Source organism: Cebidichthys violaceus, unplaced genomic scaffold, assembly GCF_023349555.1.
Source record: "Cebidichthys violaceus isolate CVI_PGR_0920_01 unplaced genomic scaffold, fCebVio1.0.p SCAF_2, whole genome shotgun sequence".
NCBI classification, from domain to species: domain Eukaryota; kingdom Metazoa; phylum Chordata; class Actinopteri; order Perciformes; family Stichaeidae; genus Cebidichthys; species Cebidichthys violaceus.
In genome coordinates this window covers 8,757,005-8,783,372 of record NW_027176372.1, presented here as the reverse complement: position 1 = coordinate 8,783,372, position 26,368 = coordinate 8,757,005, and the positions used below count along the sequence as shown (strand labels likewise).

Below are 26,368 nucleotides of genomic sequence, written 5' to 3'. Positions count from 1 at the left end.
GAACGGCAGTGGTGGGATTAGAACCCACGCCTCCTTAGAGACTGGAGCGACCTTGTTTCTATTGATTTCCCCAATTCCAAACAAGAATCTTGAAAGTGTCTACAAGACATTTCACGAATACACTTGTGGGAATGAATGCTTAGGCATTTGAAAACATGGCAATGTGAGTATGGATTGAAGTAAGTGTTGAGCCACTCGCCGTGAAGGAATTACAATGAGAACTTACTGGGTACACACATTAACTTAAGTGAAGATGCACAAACACAACAGTGAGCATGTGTATGCATGTGTTCCAATAATCTTAAAGTAAAGTCCAGAAAGAATGGCAGTGGTGGGATTTGAACCCACGCCTCCATAGAGACTGGAGCCTAAATCCAGCGCCTTCGACCAGTCGGCCGCACTACCTTGGCTTCAGAGAAGTGTTCCTGCTCCGCCCAGTTGTTCTGAACACACTCTAAGCAAATTCGTCAGCCTTCAATGTTCATTGTAACCCAAACAGCAATCGGAGAAGCTAACTAAATAGTTTAGAACAATCAGTCACAGGAGCAACATTTAACAGTTGCCCTCGCTTGGACAAGTGTTTTCAAACTGAGACAAATAAGACAATAACCTTAAGCAAGGGTTTCCATTGACCTGCGGATGCCTGTTTCAAGTATAACACTTAGATTAGTAATCTTAGATTAGTTATCTAAAAACATAGCATTTTGAGTATAACAGAAAGGGTCAAGCCAGCATGGAGTGACACAAATTACTGATCATTGTTGATTCACACAAGATTAGCTATGAATGCAAGTCAGAATGAGGTGAGACCATCAAATCTCTCATTTTACCAGAGACCTTTCATTGACAATGGCAGTGGTGGGATTTGAACCCACGCCTCCTGAGAGACTGGAGCCTTAATCCAGCGCCTTTGACCACTCGGCCACACTACCCGTAAATAAAACAGTTGCATCAGCTTCTTGGGACGAATATTTGATGTCCATTGCCGCACTAAAGAGTGAAAACATTACCTTCAGACACTTGGGGGAATGGCTGCTTAGTCAACTGAAAACATTGCAATATAAGAATGGATTGAAAATATAGAGAAGTTTGACTTATCTAAAGTCTTTACAAGTAGCAGAGGATGGTTTCGATCCATCGACATCTGGGTTATGGGCCCAGCACGCTTCCGCTGCGCCACTCTGCTCTCTCTTTCAAAGAGTGGGACTTGTAAATATCTTTTAGTTGTTGTGGAAATCTTTGGGAATCAGAGGGAATCAATATTTCAGCAGCTAACTGGTTGCAAAAGTATGCATATTTTGGATGTTGCAGCGACCTTGTTTCTAGTGATTTCCCCAAATCCAAACAAGAATCTTAAAAGCGTTCACAAGACATTTCACAAATACACTTGTGGGAATGAATGCTTAGGCATTTGAAAACATGGCAATGTGAGTATGGACTGAAGTAAGTGTTGAGCCACTCCACCGTGAAGGTATTACAATGAGAACTTACTGGGTACACACATTAACTTAAGTGAAGATGCACAAACACAACAGTGAGTATGTGTATGCATGTGTTCCAATAATCTTAAAGTAAAGTCCAGAAAGAACGGCAGTGGTGGGATTAGAACCCACGCCTCCTTAGAGACTGGAGCGACCTTGTTTCTATTGATTTCCCCAATTCCAAACAAGAATCTTGAAAGTGTCTACAAGACATTTCACGAATACACTTGTGGGAATGAATGCTTAGGCATTTGAAAACATGGCAATGTGAGTATGGATTGAAGTAAGTGTTGAGCCACTCGCCGTGAAGGAATTACAATGAGAACTTACTGGGTACACACATTAACTTAAGTGAAGATGCACAAACACAACAGTGAGCATGTGTATGCATGTGTTCCAATAATCTTAAAGTAAAGTCCAGAAAGAATGGCAGTGGTGGGATTTGAACCCACGCCTCCATAGAGACTGGAGCCTAAATCCAGCGCCTTCGACCAGTCGGCCGCACTACCTTGGCTTCAGAGAAGTGTTCCTGCTCCGCCCAGTTGTTCTGAACACACTCTAAGCAAATTCGTCAGCCTTCAATGTTCATTGTAACCCAAACAGCAATCGGAGAAGCTAACTAAATAGTTTAGAACAATCAGTCACAGGAGCAACATTTAACAGTTGCCCTCGCTTGGACAAGTGTTTTCAAACTGAGACAAATAAGACAATAACCTTAAGCAAGGGTTTCCATTGACCTGCGGATGCCTGTTTCAAGTATAACACTTAGATTAGTAATCTTAGATTAGTTATCTAAAAACATAGCATTTTGAGTATAACAGAAAGGGTCAAGCCAGCATGGAGTGACACAAATTACTGATCATTGTTGATTCACACAAGATTAGCTATGAATGCAAGTCAGAATGAGGTGAGACCATCAAATCTCTCATTTTACCAGAGACCTTTCATTGACAATGGCAGTGGTGGGATTTGAACCCACGCCTCCTGAGAGACTGGAGCCTTAATCCAGCGCCTTTGACCACTCGGCCACACTACCCGTAAATAAAACAGTTGCATCAGCTTCTTGGGACGAATATTTGATGTCCATTGCCGCACTAAAGAGTGAAAACATTACCTTCAGACACTTGGGGGAATGGCTGCTTAGTCAACTGAAAACATTGCAATATAAGAATGGATTGAAAATATAGAGAAGTTTGACTTATCTAAAGTCTTTACAAGTAGCAGAGGACGGTTTCGATCCATCGACATCTGGGTTATGGGCCCAGCACGCTTCCGCTGCGCCACTCTGCTCTCTCTTTCAAAGAGTGGGACTTGTAAATATCTTTTAGTTGTTGTGGAAATCTTTGGGAATCAGAGGGAATCAATATTTCAGCAGCTAACTGGTTGCAAAAGTATGCATATTTTGGATGTTGCAGCAACCTTGTTTCTAGTGATTTCCCCAAATCCAAACAAGAATCTTAAAAGCGTTCACAAGACATTTCACAAATACACTTGTGGGAATGAATGCTTAGGCATTTGAAAACATGGCAATGTGAGTATGGACTGAAGTAAGTGTTGAGCCACTCCGCCGTGAAGGTATTACAATGAGAACTTACTGGGTACACACATTAACTTAAGTGAAGATGCACAAACACAACAGTGAGTATGTGTATGCATGTGTTCCAATAATCTTAAAGTAAAGTCCAGAAAGAACGGCAGTGGTGGGATTTGAACCCACGCCTCCTTAGAGACTGGAGCGACCTTGTTTCTATTGATTTCCCCAATTCCAAACAAGAATCTTGAAAGTGTCTACAAGACATTTCACGAATACACTTGTGGGAATGAATGCTTAGGCATTTGAAAACATGGCAATGTGAGTATGGATTGAAGTAAGTGTTGAGCCACTCCGCCGTGAAGGAATTACAATGAGAACTTACTGGGTACACACATTAACCTAAGTGAAGATGCACAAACACAACAGTGAGCATGTGTATGCATGTGTTCCAATAATCTTAAAGTAAAGTCCAGAAAGAATGGCAGTGGTGGGATTTGAACCCACGCCTCCATAGAGACTGGAGCCTAAATCCAGCGCCTTCGACCACTCGGCCACACTACCTTGGCTTCAGAGAAGTGTTCCTGCTCCGCCCAGTTGTTCTGAACACACTCTAAGCAAAGTCGTCAGCCTTCAATGTTCATTGTAACCCAAACAGCAATCGGAGAAGCTAACTAAATAGTTTAGAACAATCAGTCACAGGAGCAACATTTAACAGTTGCCCTCGCTTGGACAAGTGTTTTCAAACTGAGACAAATAAGACAATAACCTTAAGCAAGGGTTTCCATTGACCTGCGGATGCCTGTTTCAAGTATAACACTTAGATTAGTAATCTTAGATTAGTTATCTAAAAGCATAGCATTTTGAGTATAACAGAAAGGGTCAAGCCAGCATAGAGTGACACAAATTACTGATCATTGTTGATTCACACAAGATTAGCTATGAACGCAAGTCAGAATGAGGTGAGACCATCAAATCTCTCATTTTACCAGAGACCTTTCATTGACAATGGCAGTGGTGGGATTTGAACCCACGCCTCCTGAGAGACTGGAGCCTTAATCCAGCGCCTTTGACCACTCGGCCACACTACCCGTAAATAAAACAGTTGCATCAGCTTCTTGGGACGAATATTTCATGTCCATTGCCGCACTAAAGAGTGAAAACATTACCTTCAGACACTTGGGGGAATGGCTGCTTAGTCAACTGAAAACATTGCAATATAAGAATGGATTGAAAATATAGAGAAGTTTGACTTATCTAAAGTCTTTACAAGTAGCAGAGGATGGTTTCGATCCATCGACATCTGGGTTATGGGCCCAGCACGCTTCCGCTGCGCCACTCTGCTCTCTCTTTCAAAGAGTGGGACTTGTAAATATCTTTTAATTGTTGTGGAAATCTTTGGGAATCAGAGGGAATCAATATTTCAGCAGCTAACTGGTTGCAAAAGTATGCATATTTTGGATGTTGCAGCGACCTTGTTTCTAGTGATTTCCCCAAATCCAAACAAGAATCTTAAAAGCGTTCTCAAGACATTTCACAAATACACTTGTGGGAATGAATGCTTAGGCATTTGAAAACATGGCAATGTGAGTATGGACTGAAGTAAGTGTTGAGCCACTCCGCCGTGAAGGTATTACAATGAGAACTTACTGGGTACACACATTAACTTAAGTGAAGATGCACAAACACAACAGTGAGTATGTGTATGCATGTGTTCCAATAATCTTAAAGTAAAGTCCAGAAAGAACGGCAGTGGTGGGATTTGAACCCACGCCTCCTTAGAGACTGGAGCGACCTTGTTTCTATTGATTTCCCCAATTCCAAACAAGAATCTTGAAAGTGTCTACAAGACATTTCACGAATACACTTGTGGGAATGAATGCTTAGGCATTTGAAAACATGGCAATGTGAGTATGGATTGAAGTAAGTGTTGAGCCACTCCGCCGTGAAGGAATTACAATGAGAACTTACTGGGTACACACATTAACCTAAGTGAAGATGCACAAACACAACAGTGAGCATGTGTATGCATGTGTTCCAATAATCTTAAAGTAAAGTCCAGAAAGAATGGCAGTGGTGGGATTTGAACCCACGCCTCCATAGAGACTGGAGCCTAAATCCAGCGCCTTCGACCACTCGGCCACACTACCTTGGCTTCAGAGAAGTGTTCCTGCTCCGCCCAGTTGTTCTGAACACACTCTAAGCAAAGTCGTCAGCCTTCAATGTTCATTGTAACCCAAACAGCAATCGGAGAAGCTAACTAAATAGTTTAGAACAATCAGTCACAGGAGCAACATTTAACAGTTGCCCTCGCTTGGACAAGTGTTTTCAAACTGAGACAAATAAGACAGTAACCTTAAGCAAGGGTTTCCATTGACCTGCGGATGCCTGTTTCAAGTATAACACTTAGATTAGTAATCTTAGATTAGTTATCTAAAAACATAGCATTTTGAGTATAACAGAAAGGGTCAAGCCAGCATGGAGCGACACAAGCTACTGATCATTGTTTATTCACACAAGATTGGCTATGAATGCAAGTCAGAATGAGGTGAGATCATCAAATCTCTCATTTTACCAGAGACCTTTCATTGACAATGGCAGTGGTGGGATTTGAACCCACGCCTCCTGAGAGACTGGAGCCTTAATCCAGCGCCTTTGACCACTCGGCCACACTACCCGTAAATAAAACAGTTGCATCAGCTTCTTGGGACGAATATTTGATGTCCATTGCCGCACTAAAGAGTGAAAACATTACCTTCAGACACTTGGGGGAATGGCTGCTTAGTCAACTGAAAACATTGCAATATAAGAATGGATTGAAAATATAGAGAAGTTTGACTTATCTAAAGTCTTTACAATTAGCAGAGGATGGTTTCGATCCATCGACATCTGGGTTATGGGCCCAGCACGCTTCCGCTGCGCCACTCTGCTCTCTCTTTCAAAGAGTGGGACTTGTAAATATCTTTTAGTTGTTGTGGAAATCTTTGGGAATCAGAGGGAATCAATATTTCAGCAGCTAACTGGTTGCAAAAGTATGCATATTTTGGATGTTGCAGCGACCTTGTTTCTAGTGATTTCCCCAAATCCAAACAAGAATCTTAAAAGCGTTCACAAGACATTTCACAAATACACTTGTGGGAATGAATGTTTAGGCATTTGAAAACATGGCAATGTGAGTATGGGTTGAAGTAAGTGTTGAGCCACTCCACCGTGAAGGTATTACAATGAGAACTTACTGGGTACACACATTAACTTAAGTGAAGATGCACAAACACAACAGTGAGTATGTGTATGCATGTGTTCCAATAATCTTAAAGTAAAGTCCAGAAAGAATGGCAGTGGTGGGATTTGAACCCACGCCTCCTTAGAGACTGGAGCGACCTTGTTTCTATTGATTTCCCCAATTCCAAACAAGAACCTTGAAAGTGTCTACAAGACATTTCACGAATACACTTGTGGGAATGAATGCTTAGGCATTTGAAAACATGGCAATGTGAGTATGGATTGAAGTAAGTGTTGAGCCACTCCGCCGTGAAGGAATTACAATGAGAACTTACTGGGTACACACATTAACTTAAGTGAAGATGCACAAACACAACAGTGAGCATGTGTATGCATGTGTTCCAATAATCTTAAAGTAAAGTCCAGAAAGAATGGCAGTGGTGGGATTTGAACACACGCCTCCATAGAGACTGGAGCCTAAATCCAGCGCCTTCGACCAGTCGGCCGCACTACCTTGGCTTCAGAGAAGTGTTCCTGCTCCGCCCAGTTGTTCTGAACACACTCTAAGCAAATTCGTCAGCCTTCAATGTTCATTGTAACCCAAACAGCAATCGGAGAAGCTAACTAAATAGTTTAGAACAATCAGTCACAGGAGCAACATTTAACAGTTGCCCTCGCTTGGACAAGTGTTTTCAAACTGAGACAAATAAGACAGTAACCTTAAGCAAGGGTTTCCATTGACTTGCGGATGCCTGTTTCAAGTATAACACTTAGATTAGTAATCTTAGATTAGTTATCTAAAAACATAGCATTTTGATTATAACAGAAAGGGTCAAGCCAGCATGGAGTGACACAAGTTACTGATCATTGTTGATTCACACAAGATTAGCTATGAACGCAAGTCAGAATGAGGTGAGACCATCAAATCTCTCATTTTACCAGAGACCTTTCACTGACAATGGCAGTGGTTGGATTTGAACCCACGCCTCCTGAGAGACTGGAGCCTTAATCCAGCGCCTTTGACCACTCGGCCACACTACCCGTAAATAAAACAGTTGCATCAGCTTCTTGGGACGAATATTTGATGTCCATTGCCGCACTAAAGAGTGAAAACATTACCTTCAGACACTTGGGGGAATGGCTGCTTAGTCAACTGAAAACATTGCAATATAAGAATGGATTGAAAATATAGAGAAGTTTGCCTTATCTAAAGTCTTTACAATTAGCAGAGGATGGTTTCGATCCATCGACATCTGGGTTATGGGCCCAGCACGCTTCCGCTGCGCCACTCTGCTCTCTCTTTCAAAGAGTGGGACTTGTAAATATCTTTTAGTTGTTGTGGAAATCTTTGGGAATCAGAGGGAATCAATATTTCAGCAGCTAACTGGTTGCAAAAGTATGCATATTTTGGATGTTGCAGCAACCTTGTTTCTAGTGATTTCCCCAAATCCAAACAAGAATCTTAAAAGCGTTCACAAGACATTTCACAAATACACTTGTGGGAATGAATGCTTAGGCATTTGAAAACATGGCAATGTGAGTATGGACTGAAGTAAGTGTTGAGCCACTCCGCCGTGAAGGTATTACAATGAGAACTTACTGGGTACACACATTAACTTAAGTGAAGATGCACAAACACAACAGTGAGTATGTGTATGCATGTGTTCCAATAATCTTAAAGTAAAGTCCAGAAAGAACGGCAGTGGTGGGATTTGAACCCACGCCTCCTTAGAGACTGGAGCGACCTTGTTTCTATTGATTTCCCCAATTCCAAACAAGAATCTTGAAAGTGTCTACAAGACATTTCACGAATACACTTGTGGGAATGAATGCTTAGGCATTTGAAAACATGGCAATGTGAGTATGGATTGAAGTAAGTGTTGAGCCACTCCGCCGTGAAGGAATTACAATGAGAACTTACTGGGTACAAACATTAACCTAAGTGAAGATGCACAAACACAACAGTGAGCATGTGTATGCATGTGTTCCAATAATCTTAAAGTAAAGTCCAGAAAGAATGGCAGTGGTGGGATTTGAACCCACGCCTCCATAGAGACTGGAGCCTAAATCCAGCGCCTTCGACCACTCGGCCACACTACCTTGGCTTCAGAGAAGTGTTCCTGCTCCGCCCAGTTGTTCTGAACACACTCTAAGCAAAGTCGTCAGCCTTCAATGTTCATTGTAACCCAAACAGCAATCGGAGAAGCTAACTAAATAGTTTAGAACAATCAGTCACAGGAGCAACATTTAACAGTTGCCCTCGCTTGGACAAGTGTTTTCAAACTGAGACAAATAAGACAGTAACCTTAAGCAAGGGTTTCCATTGACTTGCGGATGCCTGTTTCAAGTATAACACTTAGATTAGTAATCTTAGATTAGTTATCTAAAAACATAGCATTTTGAGTACAACAGAAAGGGTCAAGCCAGCATGGAGTGACACAAGCTACTGATCATTGTTTATTCACACAAGATTGGCTATGAATGCAAGTCAGAATGAGGTGAGATCATCAAATCTCTCATTTTACCAGAGACCTTTCATTGACAATGGCAGTGGTGGGATTTGAACCCACGCCTCCTGAGAGACTGGAGCCTTAATCCAGCGCCTTTGACCACTCGGCCACACTACCCGTAAATAAAACAGTTGCATCAGCTTCTTGGGACGAATATTTGATGTCCATTGCCGCACTAAAGAGTGAAAACATTACCTTCAGACACTTGGGGGAATGGCTGCTTAGTCAACTGAAAACATTGCAATATAAGAATGGATTGAAAATATAGAGAAGTTTGACTTATCTAAAGTCTTTACAATTAGCAGAGGATGGTTTCGATCCATCGACATCTGGGTTATGGGCCCAGCACGCTTCCGCTGCGCCACTCTGCTCTCTCTTTCTAAGAGTGGGACTTGTAAATATCTTTTAGTTGTTGTGGAAATCTTTGGGAATCAGAGGGAATCAATATTTCAGCAGCTAACTGGTTGCAAAAGTATGCATATTTTGGATGTTGCAGCGACCTTGTTTCTAGTGATTTCCCCAAATCCAAACAAGAATCTTAAAAGCGTTCACAAGACATTTCACAAATACACTTGTGGGAATGAATGTTTAGGCATTTGAAAACATGGCAATGTGAGTATGGGTTGAAGTAAGTGTTGAGCCACTCCACCGTGAAGGTATTACAATGAGAACTTACTGGGTACACACATTAACTTAAGTGAAGATGCACAAACACAACAGTGAGTATGTGTATGCATGTGTTCCAATAATCTTAAAGTAAAGTCCAGAAAGAATGGCGGGATTTGAACCCACGCCTCCTTAGAGACTGGAGCGACCTTGTTTCTATTGATTTCCCCAATTCCAAACAAGAACCTTGAAAGTGTCTACAAGACATTTCACGAATACACTTGTGGGAATGAATGCTTAGGCATTTGAAAACATGGCAATGTGAGTATGGATTGAAGTAAGTGTTGAGCCACTCCGCCGTGAAGGAATTACAATGAGAACTTACTGGGTACACACATTAACTTAAGTGAAGATGCACAAACACAACAGTGAGCATGTGTATGCATGTGTTCCAATAATCTTAAAGTAAAGTCCAGAAAGAATGGCAGTGGTGGGATTTGAACACACGCCTCCATAGAGACTGGAGCCTAAATCCAGCGCCTTCGACCAGTCGGCCGCACTACCTTGGCTTCAGAGAAGTGTTCCTGCTCCGCCCAGTTGTTCTGAACACACTCTAAGCAAATTCGTCAGCCTTCAATGTTCATTGTAACCCAAACAGCAATCGGAGAAGCTAACTAAATAGTTTAGAACAATCAGTCACAGGAGCAACATTTAACAGTTGCCCTCGCTTGGACAAGTGTTTTCAAACTGAGACAAATAAGACAGTAACCTTAAGCAAGGGTTTCCATTGACTTGCGGATGCCTGTTTCAAGTATAACACTTAGATTAGTAATCTTAGATTAGTTATCTAAAAACATAGCATTTTGATTATAACAGAAAGGGTCAAGCCAGCATGGAGTGACACAAGCTACTGATCATTGTTTATTCACACAAGATTGGCTATGAACGCAAGTCAGAATGAGGTGAGATCATCAAATCTCTCATTTTACCAGAGACCTTTCATTGACAATGGCAGTGGTGGGATTTGAACCCACGCCTCCTGAGAGACTGGAGCCTTAATCCAGCGCCTTTGACCACTCGGCCACACTACCCGTAAATAAAACAGTTGCATCAGCTTCTTGGGACGAATATTTGATGTCCATTGCCGCACTAAAGAGTGAAAACATTACCTTCAGACACTTGGGGGAATGGCTGCTTAGTCAACTGAAAACATTGCAATATAAGAATGGATTGAAAATATAGAGAAGTTTGACTTATCTAAAGTCTTTACAATTAGCAGAGGATGGTTTCAATCCATCGACATCTGGGTTATGGGCCCAGCACGCTTCCGCTGCGCCACTCTGCTCTCTCTTTCAAAGAGTGGGACTTGTAAATATCTTTTAGTTGTTGTGGAAATCTTTGGGAATCAGAGGGAATCAATATTTCAGCAGCTAACTGGTTGCAAAAGTATGCATATTTTGGATGTTGCAGCGACCTTGTTTCTAGTGATTTCCCCAAATCCAAACAAGAATCTTAAAAGCGTTCACAAGACATTTCACGAATACACTTGTGGGAATGAATGTTTAGGCATTTAAAAACATGGCAATGTGAGTATGGGTTGAAGTAAGTGTTGAGCCACTCCGCCGTGAAGGTATTACAATGAGAACTTACTGGGTACACACATTAACTTAAGTGAAGATGCACAAACACAACAGTGAGTATGTGTATGCATGTGTTCCAATAATCTTAAAGTAAAGTCCAGAAAGAATGGCAGTGGTGGGATTTGAACCCACGCCTCCTTAGAGACTGGAGCGACCTTGTTTCTATTGATTTCCCCAATTCCAAACAAGAACCTTGAAAGTGTCTACAAGACATTTCACGAATACACTTGTGGGAATGAATGCTTAGGCATTTGAAAACATGGCAATGTGAGTATGGATTGAAGTAAGTGTTGAGCCACTCCGCCGTGAAGGAATTACAATGAGAACTTACTGGGTACACACATTAACTTAAGTGAAGATGCACAAACACAACAGTGAGCATGTGTATGCATGTGTTCCAATAATCTTAAAGTAAAGTCCAGAAAGAATGGCAGTGGTGGGGTTTGAACCCACACCTCCATAGAGACTGGAGCCTAAATCCAGCGCCTTCGACCACTCGGCCACACTACCTTGGCTTCAGAGAAGTGTTCCTGCTCCGCCCAGTTGTTCTGAACACACTCTAAGCAAAGTCGTCAGCCTTCAATGTTCATTGTAACCCAAACAGCAATCGGAGAAGCTAACTAAATAGTTTAGAACAATCAGTCACAGGAGCAACATTTAACAGTTGCCCTCGCTTGGACAAGTGTTTTCAAACTGAGACAAATAAGACAGTAACCTTAAGCAAGGGTTTCCATTGCCCTGCGGATGCCTGTTTCAAGTATAACACTTAGATTAGTAATCTTAGATTAGTTATCTAAAAACATAGCATTTTGAGTATAACAGAAAGGGTCAAGCCAGCATGGAGTGACACAAGTTACTGATCATTGTTGATTCACACAAGATTAGCTATGAACGCAAGTCAGAATGAGGTGAGACCATCAAATCTCTCATTTTACCAGAGACCTTTCATTGACAATGGCAGTGGTGGGATTTGAACCCACGCCTCCTGAGAGACTGGAGCCTTAATCCAGCGCCTTTGACCACTCGGCCACACTACCTGTAAATAAAGCAGTTGCATCAGCTTCTTGGGACGAATATTTGATGTCCATTGCCGCACTAAAGAGTGAAAACATTACCTTCAGACACTTGGGGGAATGGCTGCTTAGTCAACTGAAAACATTGCAATATAAGAATGGATTGAAAATATAGAGAAGTTTGCCTTATCTAAAGTCTTTACAATTAGCAGAGGATGGTTTCGATCCATCGACATCTGGGTTATGGGCCCAGCACGCTTCCGCTGCACCACTCTGCTCTCTCTTTCAAAGAGTGGGACTTGTAAATATCTTTTAGTTGTTGTGGAAATCTTTGGGAATCAGAGGGAATCAATATTTCAGCAGCTAACTGGTTGCAAAAGTATGCATATTTTGGATGTTGCAGCAACCTTGTTTCTAGTGATTTCCCCAAATCCAAACAAGAATCTTAAAAGCGTTCACAAGACATTTCACAAATACACTTGTGGGAATGAATGCTTAGGCATTTGAAAACATGGCAATGTGAGTATGGACTGAAGTAAGTGTTGAGCCACTCCGCCGTGAAGGTATTACAATGAGAACTTACTGGGTACACACATTAACTTAAGTGAAGATGCACAAACACAACAGTGAGTATGTGTATGCATGTGTTCCAATAATCTTAAAGTAAAGTCCAGAAAGAACGGCAGTGGTGGGATTAGAACCCACGCCTCCTTAGAGACTGGAGCGACCTTGTTTCTATTGATTTCCCCAATTCCAAACAAGAATCTTGAAAGTGTCTACAAGAAATTTCACGAATACACTTGTGGGAATGAATGCTTAGGCATTTGAAAACATGGCAATGTGAGTATGGATTGAAGTAAGTGTTGAGCCACTCCGCCGTGAAGGAATTACAATGAGAACTTACTGGGTACACACATTAACTTAAGTGAAGATGCACAAACACAACAGTGAGCATGTGTATGCATGTGTTCCAATAATCTTAAAGTAAAGTCCAGAAAGAATGGCAGTGGTGGGATTTGAACCCACGCCTCCATAGAGACTGGAGCCTAAATCCAGCGCCTTCGACCAGTCGGCCGCACTACCTTGGCTTCAGAGAAGTGTTCCTGCTCCGCCCAGTTGTTCTGAACACACTCTAAGCAAAGTCGTCAGCCTTCAATGTTCATTGTAACCCAAACAGCAATCGGAGAAGCTAACTAAATAGTTTAGAACAATCAGTCACAGGAGCAACATTTAACAGTTGCCCTCGCTTGGACAAGTGTTTTCAAACTGAGACAAATAAGACAGTAACCTTAAGCAAGGGTTTCCATTGACTTGCGGATGCCTGTTTCAAGTATAACACTTAGATTAGTAATCTTAGATTAGTTATCTAAAAACATAGCATTTTGAGTATAACAGAAAGGGTCAAGCCAGCATGGAGTGACACAAGTTACTGATCATTGTTGATTCACACAAGATTAGCTATGAACGCAAGTCAGAATGAGGTGAGACCATCAAATCTCTCATTTTACCAGAGACCTTTCACTGACAATGGCAGTGGTGGGATTTGAACCCACGCCTCCTGAGAGACTGGAGCCTTAATCCAGCGCCTTTGACCACTCGGCCACACTACCCGTAAATAAAACAGTTGCATCAGCTTCTTGGGACGAATATTTGATGTCCATTGCCGCACTAAAGAGTGAAAACATTACCTTCAGACACTTGGGGGAATGGCTGCTTAGTCAACTGAAAACATTGCAATATAAGAATGGATTGAAAATATAGAGAAGTTTGCCTTATCTAAAGTCTTTACAATTAGCAGAGGATGGTTTCGATCCATCGACATCTGGGTTATGGGCCCAGCACGCTTCCACTGCGCCACTCTGCTCTCTCTTTCAAAGAGTGGGACTTGTAAATATCTTTTAGTTGTTGTGGAAATCTTTGGGAATCAGAGGGAATCAATATTTCAGCAGCTAACTGGTTGCAAAAGTATGCATATTTTGGATGTTGCAGCAACCTTGTTTCTAGTGATTTCCCCAAATCCAAACAAGAATCTTAAAAGCGTTCACAAGACATTTCACAAATACACTTGTGGGAATGAATGCTTAGGCATTTGAAAACATGGCAATGTGAGTATGGACTGAAGTAAGTGTTGAGCCACTCCGCCGTGAAGGTATTACAATGAGAACTTACTGGGTACACACATTAACTTAAGTGAAGATGCACAAACACAACAGTGAGTATGTGTATGCATGTGTTCCAATAATCTTAAAGTAAAGTCCAGAAAGAACGGCAGTGGTGGGATTTGAACCCACGCCTCCTTAGAGACTGGAGCGACCTTGTTTCTATTGATTTCCCCAATTCCAAACAAGAACCTTGAAAGTGTCTACAAGACATTTCACGAATACACTTGTGGGAATGAATGCTTAGGCATTTGAAAACATGGCAATGTGAGTATGGATTGAAGTAAGTGTTGAGCCACTCCGCCGTGAAGGAATTACAATGAGAACTTACTGGGTACACACATTAACCTAAGTGAAGATGCACAAACACAACAGTGAGCATGTGTATGCATGTGTTCCAATAATCTTAAAGTAAAGTCCAGAAAGAATGGCAGTGGTGGGATTTGAACCCACGCCTCCATAGAGACTGGAGCCTAAACCCAGCGCCTTCGACCACTCGGCCACACTACCTTGGCTTCAGAGAAGTGTTCCTGCTCCGCCCAGTTGTTCTGAACACACTCTAAGCAAAGTCGTCAGCCTTCAATGTTCATTGTAACCCAAACAGCAATCGGAGAAGCTAACTAAATAGTTTAGAACAATCAGTCACAGGAGCAACATTTAACAGTTGCCCTCGCTTGGACAAGTGTTTTCAAACTGAGACAAATAAGACAGTAACCTTAAGCAAGGGTTTCCATTGACCTGCGGATGCCTGTTTCAAGTATAACACTTAGATTAGTAATCTTAGATTAGTTATCTAAAAACATAGCATTTTGAGTATAACAGAAAGGGTCAAGCCAGCATGGAGTGACACAAGCTACTGATCATTGTTTATTCACACAAGATTGGCTATGAACGCAAGTCAGAATGAGGTGAGATCATCAAATCTCTCATTTTACCAGAGACATTTTACCATTGACAATGGCAGTGGTGGGATTTGAACCCACGCCTCCTGAGAGACTGGAGCCTTAATCCAGCGCCTTTGACCACTCGGCCACACTACCTGTAAATAAAGCAGTTGCATCAGCTTCTTGGGACGAATATTTGATGTCCATTGCCGCACTAAAGAGTGAAAACATTACCTTCAGACACTTGGGGGAATGGCTGCTTAGTCAACTGAAAACATTGCAATATAAGAATGGATTGAAAATATAGAGAAGTTTGCCTTATCTAAAGTCTTTACAATTAGCAGAGGATGGTTTCGATCCATCGACATCTGGGTTATGGGCCCAGCACGCTTCCGCTGCGCCACTCTGCTCTCTCTTTCAAAGAGTGGGACTTGTAAATATCTTTTAGTTGTTGTGGAAATCTTTGGGAATCAGAGGGAATCAATATTTCAGCAGCTAACTGGTTGCAAAAGTATGCATATTTTGGATGTTGCAGCAACCTTGTTTCTAGTGATTTCCCCAAATCCAAACAAGAATCTTAAAAGCGTTCACAAGACATTTCACAAATACACTTGTGGGAATGAATGCTTAGGCATTTGAAAACATGGCAATGTGAGTATGGACTGAAGTAAGTGTTGAGCCACTCCGCCGTGAAGGTATTACAATGAGAACTTACTGGGTACACACATTAACTTAAGTGAAGATGCACAAACACAACAGTGAGTATGTGTATGCATGTGGTCCAATAATCTTAAAGTAAAGTCCAGAAAGAACGGCAGTGGTGGGATTTGAACCCACGCCTCCTTAGAGACTGGAGCGACCTTGTTTCTATTGATTTCCCCAATTCCAAACAAGAATCTTGAAAGTGTCTACAAGACATTTCACGAATACACTTGTGGGAATGAATGCTTAGGCATTTGAAAACATGGCAATGTGAGTATGGATTGAAGTAAGTGTTGAGCCACTCCGCCGTGAAGGAATTACAATGAGAACTTACTGGGTACACACATTAACCTAAGTGAAGATGCACAAACACAACAGTGAGCATGTGTATGCATGTGTTCCAATAATCTTAAAGTAAAGTCCAGAAAGAATGGCAGTGGTGGGATTTGAACCCACGCCTCCATAGAGACTGGAGCCTAAATCCAGCGCCTTCGACCACTCGGCCACACTACCTTGGCTTCAGAGAAGTGTTCCTGCTCCGCCCAGTTGTTCTGAACACACTCTAAGCAAAGTCGTCAGCCTTCAATGTTCATTGTAACCCAAACAGCAATCGGAGAAGCTAACTAAATAGTTTAGAACAATCAGTCACAGGAGCAACATTTAACAGTTGCCCTCGCTTGGACAAGTGTTTTCAAACTGAGACAAATAAGACAGTAACCTTAAGCAAGGGTTTCCATTGACCTGCGGATGCCTGTTTCAAGTATAACACTTAGATTAGTAATCTTAGATTAGTTATCTAAAAACATAGCATTTTGAGTATAACAGAAAGGGTCAAGCCAGCATGGAGTGACACAAGCTACTGATCATTGTTTATTCACACAAGATTGGCTATGAACGCAAGTCAGAATGAGGTGAGATCATCAAATCTCTCATTTTACCAGAGACCTTTCATTGACAATGGCAGTGGTGGGATTTGAACCCACGCCTCCTGAGAGACTGGAGCCTTAATCCAGCGCCTTTGACCACTCGGCCACACTACCCGTAAATAAAACAGTTGCATCAGCTTCTTGGGACGAATATTTGATGTCCATTGCCGCACTAAAGAGTGAAAACATTACCTTCAGACACTTGGGGGAATGGCTGCTTAGTCAACTGAAAACATTGCAATATAAGAATGGATTGAAAATATAGAGAAGTTTGACTTATCTATCTAAAGTCTTTACAAGTAGCAGAGGACGGTTTCGATCCATCGACATCTGGGTTATGGGCCCAGCACGCTTCCGCTGCGCCACTCTGCTCTCTCTTTCAAAGAGTGGGACTTGTAAATATCTTTTAATTGTTGTGGAAATCTTTGGGAATCAGAGGGAATCAATATTTCAGCAGCTAACTGGTTGCAAAAGTATGCATATTTTGGATGTTGCAGCGACCTTGTTTCTAGTGATTTCCCCAAATCCAAACAAGAATCTTAAAAGCGTTCACAAGACATTTCACAAATACACTTGTGGGAATGAATGCTTAGGCATTTGAAAACATGGCAATGTGAGTATGGACTGAAGTAAGTGTTGAGCCACTCCGCCGTGAAGGTATTACAATGAGAACTTACTGGGTACACACATTAACTTAAGTGAAGATGCACAAACACAACAGTGAGTATGTGTATGCATGTGTTCCAATAATCTTAAAGTAAAGTCCAGAAAGAACGGCAGTGGTGGGATTTGAACCCACGCCTCCTTAGAGACTGGAGCGACCTTGTTTCTATTGATTTCCCCAATTCCAAACAAGAATCTTGAAAGTGTCTACAAGACATTTCACGAATACACTTGTGGGAATGAATGCTTAGGCATTTGAAAACATGGCAATGTGAGTATGGATTGAAGTAAGTGTTGAGCCACTCCGCCGTGAAGGAATTACAATGAGAACTTACTGGGTACACACATTAACCTAAGTGAAGATGCACAAACACAACAGTGAGCATGTGTATGCATGTGTTCCAATAATCTTAAAGTAAAGTCCAGAAAGAATGGCAGTGGTGGGATTTGAACCCACGCCTCCATAGAGACTGGAGCCTAAATCCAGCGCCTTCGACCACTCGGCCACACTACCTTGGCTTCAGAGAAGTGTTCCTGCTCCGCCCAGTTGTTCTGAACACACTCTAAGCAAAGTCGTCAGCCTTCAATGTTCATTGTAACCCAAACAGCAATCGGAGAAGCTAACTAAATAGTTTAGAACAATCAGTCACAGGAGCAACATTTAACAGTTGCCCTCGCTTGGACAAGTGTTTTCAAACTGAGACAAATAAGACAGTAACCTTAAGCAAGGGTTTCCATTGACCTGCGGATGCCTGTTTCAAGTATAACACTTAGATTAGTAATCTTAGATTAGTTATCTAAAAACATAGCATTTTGAGTATAACAGAAAGGGTCAAGCCAGCATGGAGCGACACAAGCTACTGATCATTGTTTATTCACACAAGATTGGCTATGAATGCAAGTCAGAATGAGGTGAGATCATCAAATCTCTCATTTTACCAGAGACCTTTCATTGACAATGGCAGTGGTGGGATTTGAACCCACGCCTCCTGAGAGACTGGAGCCTTAATCCAGCGCCTTTGACCACTCGGCCACACTACCCGTAAATAAAACAGTTGCATCAGCTTCTTGGGACGAATATTTGATGTCCATTGCCGCACTAAAGAGTGAAAACATTACCTTCAGACACTTGGGGGAATGGCTGCTTAGTCAACTGAAAACATTGCAATATAAGAATGGATTGAAAATATAGAGAAGTTTGACTTATCTAAAGTCTTTACAATTAGCAGAGGATGGTTTCGATCCATCGACATCAGAGTTATGGGCCCAGCACGCTTCCGCTGCGCCACTCTGCTCTCTCTTTCAAAGAGTGGGACTTGTAAATATCTTTTAGTTGTTGTGGAAATCTTTGGGAATCAGAGGGAATCAATATTTCAGCAGCTAACTGGTTGCAAAAGTATGCATATTTTGGATGTTGCAGCGACCTTGTTTCTAGTGATTTCCCCAAATCCAAACAAGAATCTTAAAAGCGTTCACAAGACATTTCACAAATACACTTGTGGGAATGAATGTTTAGGCATTTGAAAACATGGCAATGTGAGTATGGGTTGAAGTAAGTGTTGAGCCACTCCACCGTGAAGGTATTACAATGAGAACTTACTGGGTACACACATTAACTTAAGTGAAGATGCACAAACACAACAGTGAGTATGTGTATGCATGTGTTCCAATAATCTTAAAGTAAAGTCCAGAAAGAATGGCAGTGGTGGGATTTGAACCCACGCCTCCTTAGAGACTGGAGCGACCTTGTTTCTATTGATTTCCCCAATTCCAAACAAGAACCTTGAAAGTGTCTACAAGACATTTCACGAATACACTTGTGGGAATGAATGCTTAGGCATTTGAAAACATGGCAATGTGAGTATGGATTGAAGTAAGTGTTGAGCCACTCCGCCGTGAAGGAATTACAATGAGAACTTACTGGGTACACACATTAACTTAAGTGAAGATGCACAAACACAACAGTGAGCATGTGTATGCATGTGTTCCAATAATCTTAAAGTAAAGTCCAGAAAGAATGGCAGTGGTGGGATTTGAACACACGCCTCCATAGAGACTGGAGCCTAAATCCAGCGCCTTCGACCAGTCGGCCGCACTACCTTGGCTTCAGAGAAGTGTTCCTGCTCCGCCCAGTTGTTCTGAACACACTCTAAGCAAATTCGTCAGCCTTCAATGTTCATTGTAACCCAAACAGCAATCGGAGAAGCTAACTAAATAGTTTAGAACAATCAGTCACAGGAGCAACATTTAACAGTTGCCCTCGCTTGGACAAGTGTTTTCAAACTGAGACAAATAAGACAGTAACCTTAAGCAAGGGTTTCCATTGACTTGCGGATGCCTGTTTCAAGTATAACACTTAGATTAGTAATCTTAGATTAGTTATCTAAAAACATAGCATTTTGATTATAACAGAAAGGGTCAAGCCAGCATGGAGTGACACAAGTTACTGATCATTGTTGATTCACACAAGATTAGCTATGAACGCAAGTCAGAATGAGGTGAGACCATCAAATCTCTCATTTTACCAGAGACCTTTCACTGACAATGGCAGTGGTTGGATTTGAACCCACGCCTCCTGAGAGACTGGAGCCTTAATCCAGCGCCTTTGACCACTCGGCCACACTACCCGTAAATAAAACAGTTGCATCAGCTTCTTGGGACGAATATTTGATGTCCATTGCCGCACTAAAGAGTGAAAACATTACCTTCAGACACTTGGGGGAATGGCTGCTTAGTCAACTGAAAACATTGCAATATAAGAATGGATTGAAAATATAGAGAAGTTTGCCTTATCTAAAGTCTTTACAATTAGCAGAGGATGGTTTCGATCCATCGACATCTGGGTTATGGGCCCAGCACGCTTCCGCTGCGCCACTCTGCTCTCTCTTTCAAAGAGTGGGACTTGTAAATATCTTTTAGTTGTTGTGGAAATCTTTGGGAATCAGAGGGAATCAATATTTCAGCAGCTAACTGGTTGCAAAAGTATGCATATTTTGGATGTTGCAGCAACCTTGTTTCTAGTGATTTCCCCAAATCCAAACAAGAATCTTAAAAGCGTTCACAAGACATTTCACAAATACACTTGTGGGAATGAATGCTTAGGCATTTGAAAACATGGCAATGTGAGTATGGACTGAAGTAAGTGTTGAGCCACTCCGCCGTGAAGGTATTACAATGAGAACTTACTGGGTACACACATTAACTTAAGTGAAGATGCACAAACACAACAGTGAGTATGTGTATGCATGTGTTCCAATAATCTTAAAGTAAAGTCCAGAAAGAACGGCAGTGGTGGGATTTGAACCCACGCCTCCTTAGAGACTGGAGCGACCTTGTTTCTATTGATTTCCCCAATTCCAAACAAGAATCTTGAAAGTGTCTACAAGACATTTCACGAATACACTTGTGGGAATGAATGCTTAGGCATTTGAAAACATGGCAATGTGAGTATGGATTGAAGTAAGTGTTGAGCCACTCCGCCGTGAAGGAATTACAATGAGAACTTACTGGGTACAAACATTAACCTAAGTGAAGATGCACAAACACAACAGTGAGCATGTGTATGCATGTGTTCCAATAATCTTAAAGTAAAGTCCAGAAAGAATGGCAGTGGTGGGATTTGAACCCACGCCTCCATAGAGACTGGAGCCTAAATCCAGCGCCTTCGACCACTCGGCCACACTACCTTGGCTTCAGAGAAGTGTTCCTGCTCCGCCCAGTTGTTCTGAACACACTCTAAGCAAAGTCGTCAGCCTTCAATGTTCATTGTAACCCAAACAGCAATCGGAGAAGCTAACTAAATAGTTTAGAACAATCAGTCACAGGAGCAACATTTAACAGTTGCCCTCGCTTGGACAAGTGTTTTCAAACTGAGACAAATAAGACAGTAACCTTAAGCAAGGGTTTCCATTGACTTGCGGATGCCTGTTTCAAGTATAACACTTAGATTAGTAATCTTAGATTAGTTATCTAAAAACATAGCATTTTGAGTACAACAGAAAGGGTCAAGCCAGCATGGAGTGACACAAGCTACTGATCATTGTTTATTCACACAAGATTGGCTATGAATGCAAGTCAGAATGAGGTGAGATCATCAAATCTCTCATTTTACCAGAGACCTTTCATTGACAATGGCAGTGGTGGGATTTGAACCCACGCCTCCTGAGAGACTGGAGCCTTAATCCAGCGCCTTTGACCACTCGGCCACACTACCCGTAAATAAAACAGTTGCATCAGCTTCTTGGGACGAATATTTGATGTCCATTGCCGCACTAAAGAGTGAAAACATTACCTTCAGACACTTGGGGGAATGGCTGCTTAGTCAACTGAAAACATTGCAATATAAGAATGGATTGAAAATATAGAGAAGTTTGACTTATCTAAAGTCTTTACAATTAGCAGAGGATGGTTTCGATCCATCGACATCTGGGTTATGGGCCCAGCACGCTTCCGCTGCGCCACTCTGCTCTCTCTTTCTAAGAGTGGGACTTGTAAATATCTTTTAGTTGTTGTGGAAATCTTTGGGAATCAGAGGGAATCAATATTTCAGCAGCTAACTGGTTGCAAAAGTATGCATATTTTGGATGTTGCAGCGACCTTGTTTCTAGTGATTTCCCCAAATCCAAACAAGAATCTTAAAAGCGTTCACAAGACATTTCACAAATACACTTGTGGGAATGAATGTTTAGGCATTTGAAAACATGGCAATGTGAGTATGGGTTGAAGTAAGTGTTGAGCCACTCCACCGTGAAGGTATTACAATGAGAACTTACTGGGTACACACATTAACTTAAGTGAAGATGCACAAACACAACAGTGAGTATGTGTATGCATGTGTTCCAATAATCTTAAAGTAAAGTCCAGAAAGAATGGCGGGATTTGAACCCACGCCTCCTTAGAGACTGGAGCGACCTTGTTTCTATTGATTTCCCCAATTCCAAACAAGAACCTTGAAAGTGTCTACAAGACATTTCACGAATACACTTGTGGGAATGAATGCTTAGGCATTTGAAAACATGGCAATGTGAGTATGGATTGAAGTAAGTGTTGAGCCACTCCGCCGTGAAGGAATTACAATGAGAACTTACTGGGTACACACATTAACTTAAGTGAAGATGCACAAACACAACAGTGAGCATGTGTATGCATGTGTTCCAATAATCTTAAAGTAAAGTCCAGAAAGAATGGCAGTGGTGGGATTTGAACACACGCCTCCATAGAGACTGGAGCCTAAATCCAGCGCCTTCGACCAGTCGGCCGCACTACCTTGGCTTCAGAGAAGTGTTCCTGCTCCGCCCAGTTGTTCTGAACACACTCTAAGCAAATTCGTCAGCCTTCAATGTTCATTGTAACCCAAACAGCAATCGGAGAAGCTAACTAAATAGTTTAGAACAATCAGTCACAGGAGCAACATTTAACAGTTGCCCTCGCTTGGACAAGTGTTTTCAAACTGAGACAAATAAGACAGTAACCTTAAGCAAGGGTTTCCATTGACTTGCGGATGCCTGTTTCAAGTATAACACTTAGATTAGTAATCTTAGATTAGTTATCTAAAAACATAGCATTTTGATTATAACAGAAAGGGTCAAGCCAGCATGGAGTGACACAAGTTACTGATCATTGTTGATTCACACAAGATTAGCTATGAACGCAAGTCAGAATGAGGTGAGACCATCAAATCTCTCATTTTACCAGAGACCTTTCACTGACAATGGCAGTGGTGGGATTTGAACCCACGCCTCCTGAGAGACTGGAGCCTTAATCCAGCGCCTTTGACCACTCGGCCACACTACCCGTAAATAAAACAGTTGCATCAGCTTCTTGGGACGAATATTTGATGTCCATTGCCGCACTAAAGAGTGAAAACATTACCTTCAGACACTTGGGGGAATGGCTGCTTAGTCAACTGAAAACATTGCAATATAAGAATGGATTGAAAATATAGAGAAGTTTGCCTTATCTAAAGTCTTTACAATTAGCAGAGGATGGTTTCGATCCATCGACATCTGGGTTATGGGCCCAGCACGCTTCCGCTGCGCCACTCTGCTCTCTCTTTCAAAGAGTGGGACTTGTAAATATCTTTTAGTTGTTGTGGAAATCTTTGGGAATCAGAGGGAATCAATATTTCAGCAGCTAACTGGTTGCAAAAGTATGCATATTTTGGATGTTGCAGCAACCTTGTTTCTAGTGATTTCCCCAAATCCAAACAAGAATCTTAAAAGCGTTCACAAGACATTTCACAAATACACTTGTGGGAATGAATGCTTAGGCATTTGAAAACATGGCAATGTGAGTATGGACTGAAGTAAGTGTTGAGCCACTCCGCCGTGAAGGTATTACAATGAGAACTTACTGGGTACACACATTAACTTAAGTGAAGATGCACAAACACAACAGTGAGTATGTGTATGCATGTGTTCCAATAATCTTAAAGTAAAGTCCAGAAAGAACGGCAGTGGTGGGATTTGAACCCACGCCTCCTTAGAGACTGGAGCGACCTTGTTTCTATTGATTTCCCCAATTCCAAACAAGAATCTTGAAAGTGTCTACAAGACATTTCACGAATACACTTGTGGGAATGAATGCTTAGGCATTTGAAAACATGGCAATGTGAGTATGGATTGAAGTAAGTGTTGAGCCACTCCGCCGTGAAGGAATTACAATGAGAACTTACTGGGTACAAACATTAACCTAAGTGAAGATGCACAAACACAACAGTGAGCATGTGTATGCATGTGTTCCAATAATCTTAAAGTAAAGTCCAGAAAGAATGGCAGTGGTGGGATTTGAACCCACGCCTCCATAGAGACTGGAGCCTAAATCCAGCGCCTTCGACCACTCGGCCACACTACCTTGGCTTCAGAGAAGTGTTCCTGCTCCGCCCAGTTGTTCTGAACACACTCTAAGCAAAGTCGTCAGCCTTCAATGTTCATTGTAACCCAAACAGCAATCGGAGAAGCTAACTAAATAGTTTAGAACAATCAGTCACAGGAGCAACATTTAACAGTTGCCCTCGCTTGGACAAGTGTTTTCAAACTGAGACAAATAAGACAGTAACCTTAAGCAAGGGTTTCCATTGACCTGCGGATGCCTGTTTCAAGTATAACACTTAGATTAGTAATCTTAGATTAGTTATCTAAAAACATAGCATTTTGAGTATAACAGAAAGGGTCAAGCCAGCATGGAGTGACACAAGCTACTGATCATTGTTTATTCACACAAGATTGGCTATGAATGCAAGTCAGAATGAGGTGAGATCATCAAATCTCTCATTTTACCAGAGACCTTTCATTGACAATGGCAGTGGTGGGATTTGAACCCACGCCTCCTGAGAGACTGGAGCCTTAATCCAGCGCCTTTGACCACTCGGCCACACTACCCGTAAATAAAACAGTTGCATCAGCTTCTTGGGACGAATATTTGATGTCCATTGCCGCACTAAAGAGTGAAAACATTACCTTCAGACACTTGGGGGAATGGCTGCTTAGTCAACTGAAAACATTGCAATATAAGAATGGATTGAAAATATAGAGAAGTTTGACTTATCTAAAGTCTTTACAATTAGCAGAGGATGGTTTCGATCCATCGACATCTGGGTTATGGGCCCAGCACGCTTCCGCTGCGCCACTCTGCTCTCTCTTTCAAAGAGTGGGACTTGTAAATATCTTTTAGTTGTTGTGGAAATCTTTGGGAATCAGAGGGAATCAATATTTCAGCAGCTAACTGGTTGCAAAAGTATGCATATTTTGGATGTTGCAGCGACCTTGTTTCTAGTGATTTCCCCAAATCCAAACAAGAATCTTAAAAGCGTTCACAAGACATTTCACAAATACACTTGTGGGAATGAATGTTTAGGCATTTGAAAACATGGCAATGTGAGTATGGGTTGAAGTAAGTGTTGAGCCACTCCACCGTGAAGGTATTACAATGAGAACTTACTGGGTACACACATTAACTTAAGTGAAGATGCACAAACACAACAGTGAGTATGTGTATGCATGTGTTCCAATAATCTTAAAGTAAAGTCCAGAAAGAATGGCAGTGGTGGGATTTGAACCCACGCCTCCTTAGAGACTGGAGCGACCTTGTTTCTATTGATTTCCCCAATTCCAAACAAGAACCTTGAAAGTGTCTACAAGACATTTCACGAATACACTTGTGGGAATGAATGCTTAGGCATTTGAAAACATGGCAATGTGAGTATGGATTGAAGTAAGTGTTGAGCCACTCCGCCGTGAAGGAATTACAATGAGAACTTACTGGGTACACACATTAACTTAAGTGAAGATGCACAAACACAACAGTGAGCATGTGTATGCATGTGTTCCAATAATCTTAAAGTAAAGTCCAGAAAGAATGGCAGTGGTGGGATTTGAACACACGCCTCCATAGAGACTGGAGCCTAAATCCAGCGCCTTCGACCAGTCGGCCGCACTACCTTGGCTTCAGAGAAGTGTTCCTGCTCCGCCCAGTTGTTCTGAACACACTCTAAGCAAATTCGTCAGCCTTCAATGTTCATTGTAACCCAAACAGCAATCGGAGAAGCTAACTAAATAGTTTAGAACAATCAGTCACAGGAGCAACATTTAACAGTTGCCCTCGCTTGGACAAGTGTTTTCAAACTGAGACAAATAAGACAGTAACCTTAAGCAAGGGTTTCCATTGACTTGCGGATGCCTGTTTCAAGTATAACACTTAGATTAGTAATCTTAGATTAGTTATCTAAAAACATAGCATTTTGATTATAACAGAAAGGGTCAAGCCAGCATGGAGTGACACAAGTTACTGATCATTGTTGATTCACACAAGATTAGCTATGAACGCAAGTCAGAATGAGGTGAGACCATCAAATCTCTCATTTTACCAGAGACCTTTCACTGACAATGGCAGTGGTGGGATTTGAACCCACGCCTCCTGAGAGACTGGAGCCTTAATCCAGCGCCTTTGACCACTCGGCCACACTACCCGTAAATAAAACAGTTGCATCAGCTTCTTGGGACGAATATTTGATGTCCATTGCCGCACTAAAGAG

The 26,368-nt window shown here is 41.8% G+C and overlaps 30 non-coding genes across 30 annotated transcripts; all 30 read right to left on the bottom strand.

Annotated features, from left to right (window-relative positions):
• Positions 1 to 323: 323 nt before the first annotated feature.
• trnal-uag (transfer RNA leucine (anticodon UAG)) lies at positions 324 to 405 on the bottom strand. Its single transcript has one exon. It is a non-coding gene; the product is annotated as a tRNA-Leu (tRNA).
• A 445-nt stretch (positions 406 to 850) lies between these two features.
• On the bottom strand, positions 851 to 932 carry trnal-aag (transfer RNA leucine (anticodon AAG)). Its single transcript has one exon. It is a non-coding gene; the product is annotated as a tRNA-Leu (tRNA).
• A 976-nt stretch (positions 933 to 1,908) lies between these two features.
• Positions 1,909 to 1,990, bottom strand: trnal-uag (transfer RNA leucine (anticodon UAG)). Its single transcript has one exon. It is a non-coding gene; the product is annotated as a tRNA-Leu (tRNA).
• A 445-nt stretch (positions 1,991 to 2,435) lies between these two features.
• On the bottom strand, positions 2,436 to 2,517 carry trnal-aag (transfer RNA leucine (anticodon AAG)). The gene has a single exon. It is a non-coding gene; the product is annotated as a tRNA-Leu (tRNA).
• A 977-nt stretch (positions 2,518 to 3,494) lies between these two features.
• trnal-uag (transfer RNA leucine (anticodon UAG)) lies at positions 3,495 to 3,576 on the bottom strand. The gene has a single exon. It is a non-coding gene; the product is annotated as a tRNA-Leu (tRNA).
• A 445-nt stretch (positions 3,577 to 4,021) lies between these two features.
• Positions 4,022 to 4,103, bottom strand: trnal-aag (transfer RNA leucine (anticodon AAG)). The gene has a single exon. It is a non-coding gene; the product is annotated as a tRNA-Leu (tRNA).
• A 977-nt stretch (positions 4,104 to 5,080) lies between these two features.
• Positions 5,081 to 5,162, bottom strand: trnal-uag (transfer RNA leucine (anticodon UAG)). Its single transcript has one exon. It is a non-coding gene; the product is annotated as a tRNA-Leu (tRNA).
• Positions 5,163 to 5,607: 445 nt separating this feature from the next.
• Positions 5,608 to 5,689, bottom strand: trnal-aag (transfer RNA leucine (anticodon AAG)). The gene has a single exon. It is a non-coding gene; the product is annotated as a tRNA-Leu (tRNA).
• A 1,504-nt stretch (positions 5,690 to 7,193) lies between these two features.
• Positions 7,194 to 7,275, bottom strand: trnal-aag (transfer RNA leucine (anticodon AAG)). Its single transcript has one exon. It is a non-coding gene; the product is annotated as a tRNA-Leu (tRNA).
• Positions 7,276 to 8,252: 977 nt separating this feature from the next.
• trnal-uag (transfer RNA leucine (anticodon UAG)) lies at positions 8,253 to 8,334 on the bottom strand. The gene has a single exon. It is a non-coding gene; the product is annotated as a tRNA-Leu (tRNA).
• A 445-nt stretch (positions 8,335 to 8,779) lies between these two features.
• Positions 8,780 to 8,861, bottom strand: trnal-aag (transfer RNA leucine (anticodon AAG)). The gene has a single exon. It is a non-coding gene; the product is annotated as a tRNA-Leu (tRNA).
• A 1,498-nt stretch (positions 8,862 to 10,359) lies between these two features.
• Positions 10,360 to 10,441, bottom strand: trnal-aag (transfer RNA leucine (anticodon AAG)). The gene has a single exon. It is a non-coding gene; the product is annotated as a tRNA-Leu (tRNA).
• A 977-nt stretch (positions 10,442 to 11,418) lies between these two features.
• trnal-uag (transfer RNA leucine (anticodon UAG)) lies at positions 11,419 to 11,500 on the bottom strand. The gene has a single exon. It is a non-coding gene; the product is annotated as a tRNA-Leu (tRNA).
• Positions 11,501 to 11,945: 445 nt separating this feature from the next.
• trnal-aag (transfer RNA leucine (anticodon AAG)) lies at positions 11,946 to 12,027 on the bottom strand. Its single transcript has one exon. It is a non-coding gene; the product is annotated as a tRNA-Leu (tRNA).
• A 977-nt stretch (positions 12,028 to 13,004) lies between these two features.
• On the bottom strand, positions 13,005 to 13,086 carry trnal-uag (transfer RNA leucine (anticodon UAG)). The gene has a single exon. It is a non-coding gene; the product is annotated as a tRNA-Leu (tRNA).
• A 445-nt stretch (positions 13,087 to 13,531) lies between these two features.
• On the bottom strand, positions 13,532 to 13,613 carry trnal-aag (transfer RNA leucine (anticodon AAG)). Its single transcript has one exon. It is a non-coding gene; the product is annotated as a tRNA-Leu (tRNA).
• A 182-nt stretch (positions 13,614 to 13,795) lies between these two features.
• On the bottom strand, positions 13,796 to 13,867 carry trnam-cau (transfer RNA methionine (anticodon CAU)). Its single transcript has one exon. It is a non-coding gene; the product is annotated as a tRNA-Met (tRNA).
• A 723-nt stretch (positions 13,868 to 14,590) lies between these two features.
• Positions 14,591 to 14,672, bottom strand: trnal-uag (transfer RNA leucine (anticodon UAG)). Its single transcript has one exon. It is a non-coding gene; the product is annotated as a tRNA-Leu (tRNA).
• Positions 14,673 to 15,120: 448 nt separating this feature from the next.
• Positions 15,121 to 15,202, bottom strand: trnal-aag (transfer RNA leucine (anticodon AAG)). Its single transcript has one exon. It is a non-coding gene; the product is annotated as a tRNA-Leu (tRNA).
• A 977-nt stretch (positions 15,203 to 16,179) lies between these two features.
• trnal-uag (transfer RNA leucine (anticodon UAG)) lies at positions 16,180 to 16,261 on the bottom strand. The gene has a single exon. It is a non-coding gene; the product is annotated as a tRNA-Leu (tRNA).
• Positions 16,262 to 16,706: 445 nt separating this feature from the next.
• Positions 16,707 to 16,788, bottom strand: trnal-aag (transfer RNA leucine (anticodon AAG)). Its single transcript has one exon. It is a non-coding gene; the product is annotated as a tRNA-Leu (tRNA).
• Positions 16,789 to 17,769: 981 nt separating this feature from the next.
• trnal-uag (transfer RNA leucine (anticodon UAG)) lies at positions 17,770 to 17,851 on the bottom strand. The gene has a single exon. It is a non-coding gene; the product is annotated as a tRNA-Leu (tRNA).
• Positions 17,852 to 18,296: 445 nt separating this feature from the next.
• trnal-aag (transfer RNA leucine (anticodon AAG)) lies at positions 18,297 to 18,378 on the bottom strand. Its single transcript has one exon. It is a non-coding gene; the product is annotated as a tRNA-Leu (tRNA).
• A 1,504-nt stretch (positions 18,379 to 19,882) lies between these two features.
• Positions 19,883 to 19,964, bottom strand: trnal-aag (transfer RNA leucine (anticodon AAG)). The gene has a single exon. It is a non-coding gene; the product is annotated as a tRNA-Leu (tRNA).
• A 977-nt stretch (positions 19,965 to 20,941) lies between these two features.
• Positions 20,942 to 21,023, bottom strand: trnal-uag (transfer RNA leucine (anticodon UAG)). Its single transcript has one exon. It is a non-coding gene; the product is annotated as a tRNA-Leu (tRNA).
• Positions 21,024 to 21,468: 445 nt separating this feature from the next.
• Positions 21,469 to 21,550, bottom strand: trnal-aag (transfer RNA leucine (anticodon AAG)). The gene has a single exon. It is a non-coding gene; the product is annotated as a tRNA-Leu (tRNA).
• A 1,498-nt stretch (positions 21,551 to 23,048) lies between these two features.
• trnal-aag (transfer RNA leucine (anticodon AAG)) lies at positions 23,049 to 23,130 on the bottom strand. Its single transcript has one exon. It is a non-coding gene; the product is annotated as a tRNA-Leu (tRNA).
• A 977-nt stretch (positions 23,131 to 24,107) lies between these two features.
• trnal-uag (transfer RNA leucine (anticodon UAG)) lies at positions 24,108 to 24,189 on the bottom strand. The gene has a single exon. It is a non-coding gene; the product is annotated as a tRNA-Leu (tRNA).
• A 445-nt stretch (positions 24,190 to 24,634) lies between these two features.
• trnal-aag (transfer RNA leucine (anticodon AAG)) lies at positions 24,635 to 24,716 on the bottom strand. Its single transcript has one exon. It is a non-coding gene; the product is annotated as a tRNA-Leu (tRNA).
• A 1,504-nt stretch (positions 24,717 to 26,220) lies between these two features.
• On the bottom strand, positions 26,221 to 26,302 carry trnal-aag (transfer RNA leucine (anticodon AAG)). The gene has a single exon. It is a non-coding gene; the product is annotated as a tRNA-Leu (tRNA).
• Between the last annotated feature and the right edge of the window lie 66 nt (positions 26,303 to 26,368).